This window comes from Polypterus senegalus, chromosome 3 (genome assembly GCF_016835505.1).
Source record: "Polypterus senegalus isolate Bchr_013 chromosome 3, ASM1683550v1, whole genome shotgun sequence".
NCBI classification, from domain to species: Eukaryota; Metazoa; Chordata; class Cladistia; order Polypteriformes; family Polypteridae; genus Polypterus; species Polypterus senegalus.
This window is the reverse complement of record NC_053156.1, coordinates 291290242-291302607: the sequence shown is the minus strand read 5'-3', so window position 1 is coordinate 291302607 and position 12366 is coordinate 291290242.

Below are 12366 nucleotides of genomic sequence, written 5' to 3'. Positions count from 1 at the left end.
GTGCATGTTAATTAATTGATTATGGTTAATTGAACATGCATGGAAAACATTGTTTAAACCCTTTACAATGAAGATCTGTAAAGTTATTTGGATTTTTAAAACATTGTTGAAATACACAGTCCTGGAAAAAGGAGCGTTTCTTTTTTTGCTGAGTATATATGCTTCAAGTAGAGGGATTACGACCCCGCATGTTTACACTTCACATCTATTCAATGTCATGCGACCTAAAATTTTGGTTTCCCAAACTGGTCGATGTCTGCTAAAATTCGTTTTGACAGTCCAAAAAAAAAATTGAATAATTAAGTCATTGTGGCTGCAATTGTGGCAATAAAAACACTCTCAAGATACTAAAACTAAATTCCTGGGCTGGCACAGCAATGCCAATGTGGCTTCAATTCCTGTCACTATTCTCCTATCTCAAAAAAACTTGTGACATGTAGACACAAACTTTTGGAAGTTGCAACATTTTCACAATTCAGAACTCAATTTATGTTGCATTTTTTTTGCTGTCAATAAAAGGCGTACACTCACAGGAGGGAATACGTAGACTTTGTTGTATAAGATAACATTTTTGCACATTACAGGAGCCGATTTAACATTTTCAAGGTTTAAGAATTAGATTTTGTTCTAGCATTAGAACATTTAAACATCTAGATCTAGACGAGAACAGGCCACTCGGCCCAACAAAGCTCGCCAGTCCCGTCCACTTATTTCTTCCAAAAAAACATCAAGTCGAGTTTTGAAAGTCCCTAAAGTCTTACTGTCTACCACACTACTTGGTCACTTATTTCTGGTGTCTATCGTTCTTTGTGTAAAGAAAAACTTCCCAATGTTTGTGTGTAATTTACTCTTAACAAGTTTCCAACTCTGTCCCCATGCTCTTGATGAGCTCATTTTAAAGTCACCATCTCGATCCACTGGACTAATTCCCTTCCTAATTTTAAACACTTCAGTCAGGTCTCCTCTTAATCTTCTTTATCTTAAACTGTAAAGGCTCAGCTCTTTTCATCTTTCCTCCTAACTCATCCCCTGTAGTCCTCTAATCAGCCCAGTCGCTCTTCTCTGGACCTTTTCTAGTGCTGTTATGTCCTTTTTGTAGCCTGGGGACCAAAGCTGCACCCAGTACTCCATATGAGGCCTCACCAGTGTGTTATAAAGACTGAGCAGAACCTCCTGTGACTTGTACTGCACACATCAAGGAGCTATATAACCTGACAGTCTGTTAACCTTCTTAATGGCTTCTAAAGACTGTGTGGCAGTTGATTATGTCAAGTCCATTATGACTCCTAAATCCTTCCCATAAGGGGTACTCTCAATTTTCAGACATCCTATTGTCCACTCAGACCTAACAAGACCTAAAGATTTAGCAAGTGTTAGGCTCAGCTCTTTTCATCCTTCCTCATCACTCATCCCCTGTAGTCCTCTAATCAGCCCAGTCGCTCTTCTCTGGACCTTCTCTAGTGCTGTTATGTCCTTTTTGTAGCCTGGAGACCAAAACTGCACTCAGTACTCCAGATGAGGCATCACCAGTGTGTTATAAAGACTGAGCAGAACCTCCTGTGACTTGTACTGCACACATCAAGGCGCTATATAACCTGACATTCTGTTAGCCTTCTTAATGGCTTCTGAACACTGACTGGCAGTTGATAGTGTCGAGTCCACTATGACTCCTAAATCCTTCTCATGAGGTAGACTTTCCATTTTCAGACATCCTATTGTGTATTCAAACCTTACCACTTGTAATACTTTACATTAACTGACATTACATTTCAACGTCCACAAATCTGCCCAAGCCTGTCTGCTGTCCAAGTCCCTCTGTGATCATTCAACAGATTTGAGATTATCTGCCCATTCACTGATCTTGTAATCCCCTGTAGCCCTCTAATCAGCCCAGTCACTCTTCTCTGGACATTTTCTTGTGCTGTTATGTCCTTTTTGTAGCCTGGACTCTAAAACTGCACCCAGTACTCCAGATGAGGCCTCACCAGTGTGTTATAAAGACTGAGCAGAACCTCCTGTGACTTGTACTCCACATATCAAGGCGCTATATAACCTGACATTCTGTTAGCCTTCTTAATGGCTTCTGAAGGCTGTCTGATAGTTGATATCTTAGACTCCACTACGACTCCTAAATCCTTCTCATAAGGTGGACTTTTGATTTTCCGACCGCCCATTGTGTATTCAAACCTCACATTTTGACTTCCTATGTGTAATCTTTTACATTTACCGACATAAAACTTCATCTGCCACAAATCTGCCCATTCTCATGTTGTCATGCAGATCGGAGGTCACACAAAGTTACTGATAAAATATGCGGCTATAGTGACCCAATGCTGAACAACAAGAAAAAATAGCAACAAAAAATCTCACGTTGCGTAATCCACACGTCAGGTCATTCGGGCGCATGTTTACGATATCCAAATCACACACAAATATGGTTAAAGAAACACATTCTGGAAAAATGCTCTCTTTAACGAAAGTGGAAAGGAGCACTTGAATTGTAGACTCACCTCCCCGCAATCCCTCATTGGTCAGGAGTCCAGCCCAGTAAATGCTTATTTATTTGCTAACAGTGCACTTCACATGATATTAACAAAAGCACTGAGGCACAAGTACAACTAAAGATAAAAAATTAAAGAAAAGCAAGTGAAAATATTATCTGATAGCACAGACTCGGGGAAACCAGGGGGTCCATTGGGGCCTGGGAAACGTTTAGCCTATACCAGGGGTGTCGATCTCCGGGCCTGATGGGCTGCAGTGGCTGCACGTTTTCATTCTCACCCTTTTCCTAATCAGTGACCAGGTTTCACTGTTAATTAATTTCCCTTCATTTTAATGGCTTTTTTTTTAAGGATTCAGTCCTCTGAATTGATTCTTTTCTTCATTAAATGGCAGCCAAATAGAAATGAGACGTGAAACGAGCCGACAGATAAACTGGGATTTCAAACTCCAACCCAGGGCTGCCTTAAATGCCTGGGCATGCTGGGCAGTCGCCCGGGGTCCCCATGCTAATCTATGTATGTTTGTGACTTGCTGAGTGGTTGTGTAGATAGGGACCCCAATGCACTGCTTTGCCCGGGGGCCTATAATGCTGTTAAGACCGCCCTGCTCCAACCACTTTTTTAATAAGAAGCCGATTCTTGCTGTTAATTAAACTCGTTATTTAATTTCATGGCTTGTTGCTGCTCTCATTCTGTCACAGCAGGCATTTCCAAAACATGTGATTTTTTTTTGTTTTTCCTCAGAACAGAGTCAAGATGTTTCGGTGACCTGAGCCGATCAACCTTACTGAGACCTTCACCTCTCTTTATTTTCAGATATTGTGTGATGGGCACAGGTGAGCTGGTCATGTGTGCGGCTCATTTCGTGTCTCGGTATTGTTTGGCTGCTAATTAAAGAAAAAATGGGGCCTGAGTAAAGCTAATTAAAATGAAGGCAAAAGAAGCTAATTAGCAGCTTAAACGGCTCACTAATCAAGAAGATGGTTAGAATGAAAACCTGCCGCCACTGCGGCCCTCCTGGACCTGTGATGGACACCCCAGAAATCTGCAGCCACAGTGGCCCACCAGTAGTAGAGACGGACACCCCACAACTAAGGGGTCAGAGTCATGTGAATTAAATCGAAGGCAAAACAAGTGAATTAGCAGCAAAAACTGGCCACTAATTAAGAAGATGGTTAGAATGAAAACCTGCAGATACTGCAGCCTACCAGGACCAGAGCTGGACACCCCACAACTAAGGGGTCAGAGTCACGTGAATTAAATCAAAGGCAAAACAAGTGAATTAGCAGCAAAAACTGGCCAATAATTAAGAAGATGGTTAGATTGAAATCCTGCATCCACTGCGGCCCACCAGGGCCAGAGCTGGACACCCCAGAACTAAGAGGTCTGAGTCACGCCAATTCAAACAAAGGCAAAAGAAGTTAATTAGCAGCTTAAACTGGTCACTAATTAAGAAGATGGTTAGAATGAAAAGCTGCCGACACTATGGCCATCCAGGACCGGTGATGGACACCCCAGAACTAAGGGGTCAGAGTCACGTCAATTAAAAAAAATGCAAAGCATATGAATTAGCAGCAAAAATGGCTCACTAATGAGGAAGATGGTTAGAATGAAAATCTGCAGCCACAGTGGCCCACCAGTAGTAGAGACGGACACCGAACAACTAAGGGGTCAGAGTCATGTGAATTAAATCGAAGGCAAAACAAGTGAATTAGCAGCAAAAACTGGCCACTAATTAAGAAGATGGTTAGAATGAAAATCTGCTGCCACTACAATCCTCCAGGACCGGTGATGGACACCTGTGGCCTATACACTACCGGTCCAAAGATTTACAGTTAGTTTTTTCAGTTTTTATACAAATGCATGCAGTTTAATGTCTTAATGTTTTTTTTTTTAATCAAGGCATAGAGCAAATAAACAATAGGAAATAAAAGAAAAAAACTAAGCCAAGAAATCATTAAGTGTACAAAATGTTCTTCACATTTTTAATGCAACAAAGTAGCCACCCTTTGCTGATATAACAGCCCAACACACACGTGTGCCATTCTTTCTATAAGGGAAATCAAGTATCAGACAGAAAGATCTCCCCAACACTGTTGCAGAAGTTCCCACAAATGTGTTGCACTTGTAGGTTTGCTTTGCCCGTCACCCTTCTTTCCATTTCCAGTTCCTCCAAAACTAACTCAGTGGGGTTCGAGTTTGGAGACTGCGCTGGCCATTCCATGTTTGGCGGTGTACCTCCTCCTCGTTTTTGTCCTCTAAGGAATGGCTTTCTTCCTGCCACTCTTGTCCTGTCAAACCTGAAGCACCGAGTCTCCTCTTCGCAGTACAAACTGACCCTTTGCTTCTGTCAACCCGCACTGTTCAGCTGTGCTTGAAGATGCTATGCTGTGAGGCGCCTGTGATCATGTGACCTGGTGACCCTCAGAAACTTGTCTTCTGATTGGCTTGTGACTTCCTCTCTTCCTTTTGAGTTTCTTCCAGTTTCCAGTTGCCTTTGGATTGCTTGTGTAGGACACCACTGGACTCCCTGACACTTTGATATACCGTATCTACGCGTGTACCACGCGCACATTTTTTCCCGAAAATTAGCATTAGAAAATCAGGTGCGCGTCATACACGTGGAAATGTGTTTCCTCCTTCTGCTTGGGCTCGCTCACTCGCGCGCTCTCTCTCTCTCTCGCTCGCGGAAAACGTGCCCTAAACGCTTCCTATACAATCACAATGCGTGTCGTACACGGGGCAAAGCCATTTTCGCGATTTTCTTTGTAAAAATTAGGGTGCACGTCCTACACGAGGGCGTGTGGTGCAAGAGTAAAAACTGTATATTTTTTTTTAGTGAGAAGTCAAGCAAAGTGACACCTTTTATTGGCTCACTAAAAAGCCATTGTTGTCACCTATAGCCCACATCTTAAAGCACTTTGAAAAATTCTAAAAGAACTTCAGCCAATACTACACAATGACGAAATGCTGAAAAATGAATTTCCAGAACCTCCCGTCCTGCCATGCAGACAACCACCAAACCTGCAGCAACTATTTGTCCAAAGCTCCCTAAGTGAACCAACAGAAAATGGCTCATCTCCCTGCCTACAGAAAAGATGCAACATATGTGCCCACATTTATAATACAGACCGCATAGTTATACCACAATGCCGACTTGAACATCTCATAAAGGGATCGTTTTCCTGCAGATCATCTAATGTGGTCTACCTAATTCTCTGCATGAAATGTCCTGATGCTGCAGTCTATGCGGGAGAAACTGGAGAAACACTCTGCCAGAGAATGAAATTTACACAGGTGCCACTTCAAGCCTGGCATCACATATCTTCCTGTAGCAGCCCACTTCAACAGCCATGGACACTGTGAGAGGGACTTTAAAGTCACAGGGCTTATGGGCAACTTCAGAACACAGCAAGAGAGAAAAGAATGGGAAGTTAAACTTACGGTACAATTGAACACATTACAACATGGCTTGGGTTCACTTCTGGGGTCCTCCCTGCGTGGAGTTTGCATGTTCTTCCCGTGTTTGTGTGGGTTTCCACCCACAGTCCAAAGACATGCAGGTTAGGTGCACTGACGATCCTAAATTGTCCCTAATGTGTGCTTGGTGTGTGTGTGTGTGCCCTGCAGTGGGTTGTTCCTGCCTTGTGCCCTGTGTTGGCTGGGATTGGCTCCAGCAGACCCTTGTGACCCCGGATTGGAAGATGACTGGCTGACAACATAACATATATACAGACGAGAGTTTTATTGCCAGATACAGTTGTGCTTGAAAGTTTGTGAACCCTTTAGAATTTTCTATATTTCTGCATAAATATGAAATAAAACATCAGATTTTCAGTCAAGTCCTAAAAGTAGATAAAGAGAAACCAGTTAAAAAAGTGAGACAAAAATATTATACTTGGTCATTTATTAATTGAGGAAAATGATTGAATATTACATATCTGTGAGTGGCAGAAGTATGTGAACCTCACGGATGATCAGTTAGTTTGAAGGTGAAATTCGAGTCCGGTGTTTTCAGTCAATGGGATGCCAATCAGGTGTGAGTGGGCACCCTGTGTTATTTAAAGAACAGGATCTATCAAAGTCTGCTCTTCACAACACATGTTTGTGGAAGTGTATCATGGCACGAAAAAAGGAGATTTCTGAGGACCTCACAAAAAGAGTTGTTGATGCTCATCAGGCTGGAAAAGGTTACAAGACCATCTCTAAAGAGTTTGGACTCCACCAATCCACAGTCAGACAGATTGTGTACAAATGGAGGAAATTCAAGACCATTGTTACCCTCCCCAGGAGTGGTCGACCAACAAAGATCACTCCAAGAGCAAGGTACACGTGTAATAGTCGGCGAGGTCACAAAGGACCCCAGGATAACTTCTAAGCAACTGAAGGCCTCTCTCACATTGGCTAATGTTCATGTTCATGAGTCCACCATCAGGAGAACACTGAACAACAATGGTGTGCATGGCAGGGTTGCAAGAAGAAAGCCACTGCTCTCCAAAAACATTGCTGCTCGTCTGCAGTTTGCTAAAGATCACGTGGACAAACCAGAAGGCTATTGGAAGAATGTTTTGTGGACAGATGAGACCAAAATAGAACTTTTTGGTTTAAATGAAAAGCGTTATGTTTGGAGAAAGGAAAACACTGCATTCCAGCATAAGAACCTTATCCCATCTGTGAAACATGGTGGTGGTAGTATCATGGTTTGGGCCTGTTTTGCTGCATCTGGGCCAGGACGGCTTGCCTTCATTGATGGAATAATGAATTCTGAATTATATCAGAGAATTCTAAATTAAAATGTCAGGACATCTGTCCATGAACTGAATCTCAAGAGAAGGTGGGTCATGCAGCAAGACAACGACCCTAAGCACACAAGTCGTTCTACCAAAGAATGGTTAAAGAAGAATAAAGTGAATGTTTTGGAATGGCCAAGTCAAAGTCCTGACCTTAATCCAATCGAAATGTTGTGGAAGGACCTGAAGCGAGCAGTTCATGTGAGGAAACCCACCAACATCCCAGAGTTGAAGCTGTTCTGTACGGAGGAATGGGCGAAAATTCCTCCAAGCCGGTGTGCAGGAATGATCAGAAGTTACCGGAAACGTTTAGTTGTAGTTATTGGGGGGTCACAGCAGATACTGAAAGCAAAGGTTCACATACTTTTGCCACTCACAAATATGTAATATTCGATCATTTTCCTTAATAAATAAATGACCAAGTATAATATGTTTGTCTCATTTGTTTAACTGGTTTCTCTTTATCTACTTTTAGGACTTGAGTGAAAATCTGATGACGTTTTAGGTCATATTTATGAAGAAATACAGAAAATTCTAAAGGGTTCACAAACTTTCAAGCACAACTGTTTGAGGATTGTTTGCATCTCTCGGACTGACAGACCACCTGACTACAGACCCACATTGTATTGAAAACCTCATTAGAAACATCCAAAGACTTTGTTGGACGGTCATCTTATCCAAAGATCTTGACTATACGTTGGTCTCCTCTCTTGCTAAATGACTCTTAGCCTGAAGAGGTCTATTATTTTTTTTCCATGCAAGATGTCTTCACTTAACGGTTTTCTAATGCTGTATATGTCCTGGTCATTATATACACACAGGGAACTCCAGTTTCTTTATTACATCTCACCTAAAGAAGGGCCCTGAGTTGCATCGAAAGCTTGCATACTGTAATCCGTTCAGTTGGCTACTAAAAGGTGTCATTTCGTTTGACTTTCTTACTACATTCATAATGGCTAACGTGATACAACACCCTATTACCACAGATTATTTTTTTTTTTTGCAATTTCTCAAAATGAAAGGCCTACACTTCTTAGAGTAACAATGCTCGGTCTCATTTCATTTGTTAACTGCTGTTTTTTATCACTATTATCACTGGAAAATTGTCCAAGCAGTACTTCAGAGGGTGTAGTAACACAGTAGTCTGTCCCAACTTTAAGACAGACAGAAGGTTTTTAAGTAATCAACAGAATTTGGGACACCCGTGCAAATTGTTTGCTTCAACCTGCAAGACTTCATTTACTTGAATTGCTGCAGATTGTAGCCTGTTATTTGTTCCCTGAAGAAGGTCCATTTGTAATATTCGTAAATATCTTTTCTTTTTTCAGTTTTGGCTAACCTAAGGTTTAAATTTAAATCTCTGGCAGTTTACTGCTTTCCCTTTCACCATTTCTGGTCATTCACTTCATTTCATTTGATTAAATTAGAAAAAAAAAATGGAAAAACGGAGGTATTTTTAACTTTTGACCAGTGGTGTCCATCCAGTACAATTCTTTCAACTAATGAGAAGGAAGTGAATGACGTGCATGAGGACACCAATGGAAATTAATAGGAAGAGCATTTACAACTGAAACAAAGAAGCACGTCTTTATTCAAAGAATTATCTGGATCGGGAAAAAACTACCAAGTTGTGTAGCTGACAGCAGAAACCTTAATAACACCTGGGTGAGATGTTGGGACAGCTTAGCTATTCGCTAAACAAATGAGCTTGATGGACTGAATGGTCTCCTCTTGCTTGTCAGATTTCTTAAGTTCTTATCCTTAAAAGTAATGCTAAAAATACGAACGTTATGTTATTAACACATGAATTAGTAAAGATTAAGGGCGGCACGGTGGCGCAGTGGTAGCGCTGCTGCCTCGCAGTTAGGAGACCTGGGTTCGCTTCCCAGGTCCTCCCTGTGTGGAGTTTGCATGTTCTCCCCGTGTCTGCGTGGGTTTCCTCCCACAATCCAAAGACATGCAAGTTAGGTGGATTGGCGATTCTAAATTGGCCCTAGTGTGTGTTTGTGTGTGTCCTGCGGTGGGTTGGCACCCTGCCCAGGATTGGTTCCTGCCTTGTGCCCTGTGTTGGCTGGGATTGGCTCCAGCAGACCCCCGTGACCCTGTATTCGGATTCAGCGGGTTAGAAAATGGATGGATAGTAAAGATTAAATAATTCAAAATCCTCATGTCTACGGTCCCCGCGAGACGCTCTGTGGCAAGTGCCTCGCAGGTCTTTTAAATGTCTTTCGAGAACTTCTGAGAAAATCACGAATCGTCACCTTGCTTTTGTATTTCAGGATTTCTTTTTATAATAGAGAGAAGTGTTCAGTCCACAGCTGGTATTTCAAGGCCTGATTTGGTCTCTGGTGGTGCTCTTCCTGTTCCTCCTCACATGAAAGGAGCAGATGCTGGTCCTGCTGTTGGGTTGATACCCTTCTACCACCCTAACCAGCTCTCCTCATGTAACAGCCCCCACATGCTCTTGAGACTGTGCTGGGAGACCTGGCAAACCTTCTTGCGATGGCACATATGAATATGCAGTCCTGGAGGAGCTGGACTACCTGTGCAACCTGAATCAGCTGCAGGTACCAGTCGTGACAAGGACATCAGCAAAATACAAGACTTGTGAAGAATCAGTCAGGAAGGATAAGGAGAGAGCAACTGTCTGTGTCCACCATTCCCTTTTTGGGGGGGTCTGCCTTGCTGTTGCCTCTCCTGTCATCATTTTCATTTGCACCAAAGCAGGTGACGTTGATTCACAGTCGCCTGTGCTTCCTAATAGGACATCTTAACTGATATCCCTCAAGTGTCACTGACTAATACATTTACATTTGTTAAATTGAACGATGCTTTTATCCAAAGTGGCGGACAACATTACAATGGGTCTCATTTCTTTTGTTTTTCCAATTGGAGCTCAGGAACGTGAAGTGACTTGCTCAGGGTCACACAACAACAACAGCATTTATTTATATAGCACATTTTCATACAAAAAGTAGCTCAAAGTGCTTTACATAATGAAGAAAAGAAAAATAAAAGACAAAATAAGAAATTAAAATAAGACAACATTAGTTAACATAGAAAAGGAGTAAGGTCCGATGGCCAGGGTGGACAGAAAAAACAAAAAAAAAACTCCAGATGGCTAGAGAAAAAATAAAATAATAAATAAAATCAGTAAAACACAAGGGGGATCTGAACCCACAAACTCAGGTTTTAGAGTCTAAAGCCTTAGCCACTGCACCACACTGCCTGCTGGTGTGAAACTGGGCTGATTAAGTGTTCTCTTCATTTTTCTGAGCAATATATATTTCATAAGGAGGCTGTATAATAATATATAATGAGGGTATTAGAAATAAACTTGATCCATTAGGATTAAAAGTCAAGACGGAGGTAAAGAGTTTAGGGGTAGTTACTGACTGTGACCTGAATTTTAAATCACATATTAATCAGATTACTAGGACAGCATTTTTTCACTTTAAAAATATAGCAAAAGTTAGACCTCTTATATCATTGAAAGATGCTGACAAATGAGTTCACACTTTTGTTTTCAGTCGACTAGATTACTGTAACGCACTCCTCTCAGGACCACCCAAAAAAGACATCAATCGATTGCAACGAGTGCAGAATGGAGCTGCTAGAATGTTAACTTGGAAATGAAAATCCGAGCGCATCACCCCAGTCTGAGTGTCACTACACTGGTTACCGGTGCCATTTAGAATTGACTTTAAAATACGGCTTATGGTTTACAAAGCCTTCAATAATCTGCTCTGCCTCCCCCCTTTACACTCCAAATCGTACCCTTAGATCTTCAAATGAGGGTCTGCTTAGAATTCCAAGAGCTAAACTTAAAAGAAGTGGTGGGGTGGGCGGCCTTCTGCTGTTAGGCACCTCAACTCTGGAATAGCTGACTGATAGAAATTCACCAGGCTGATACAGTGGAGCACTTTAAACAAACTGAAACTAAAAACTCATTACTTTAACATGGTTTTCTCATACAGTAGCTTCATTTTAGTGTAACCCTGATATTCTGTATATGTATTTAATTATTATCATTCATGGTGACTCCGTCTGGAGTTTATTTTTTGTTTTTTCTGTCCTCCCTGGCCATCGGACCTTACTCCTTTTCTATGTTAACTAATGTTGTCTTATTTTAATTTCCTATTTTGTCTTTTATTTTTCTTTTCTTCATCCTGTAAAGCACTTTGAGCCACATTATTTGTATGAAAATATGCTATAGAAATAAACGTCGTTGTTGTTCTAATTTTAGGATTTGATGCCAAAACAAAGTTATGATTTGTAGCAGTTTTAAATTCAACTTTGAATACATTATCTTTGGATCTAAATATATATAAACTAGCTGTACCCGGTGGCTTCACCCACATAGTAATGAAACAAGACAAACTTTAAAAATCAATAGATGTTGCCAGTGTATCTGATCGTGTTCAGCTCTCATGGGAGAGCGTCCTCTGCCTGGGGAGCAAAGCACATGGCCGTGATATTTCTGGCAATCAGCAGCTACCCTCTAATACACACGTAGCACTGATCTCTCTCTCAAAAACGTCAAACGTTACTCCTTCACAATCTGTAGATGATAATTTATGCTGAACAAACGGGTATCGCTAGCTAAGCGGAGGCAAAGTGCACTGCAACACGTGGCGAGACGTAGAGCGACTCGAACAGAGGCTGGCGGGTGAATGAGGAAGGCCCCCGCCCCCCTGCCGCATAAACACATCGGTACCACAAGTGAACTCTGGGACACAAGCAAATTATAGAAAACAACCCAATCTAAATCCATTAAGTAATTCTCTTGTGAAAAGCAGACAGACATATGGACAGAACGCGCTTGGACCAAGAAATTTTTTAAACAGTTTCTTAGCGAGAACCTATGGGCCAAGGGTAACCCACATTCCAAATTTCAAGTCCCAAGTCCTCCTGGTTCAGGAGATTTTGTGACGAGTGAGTCAGTGGTATTTGGCTTTTATATATACATAGATATAGATATAGATATAGATATATAGATTCTAAGATCTGTCCGTCTGTTACTATTAGAGAGACAGCAATAATTCAGAGACACGGCTCACATTTCAAGGTGCACC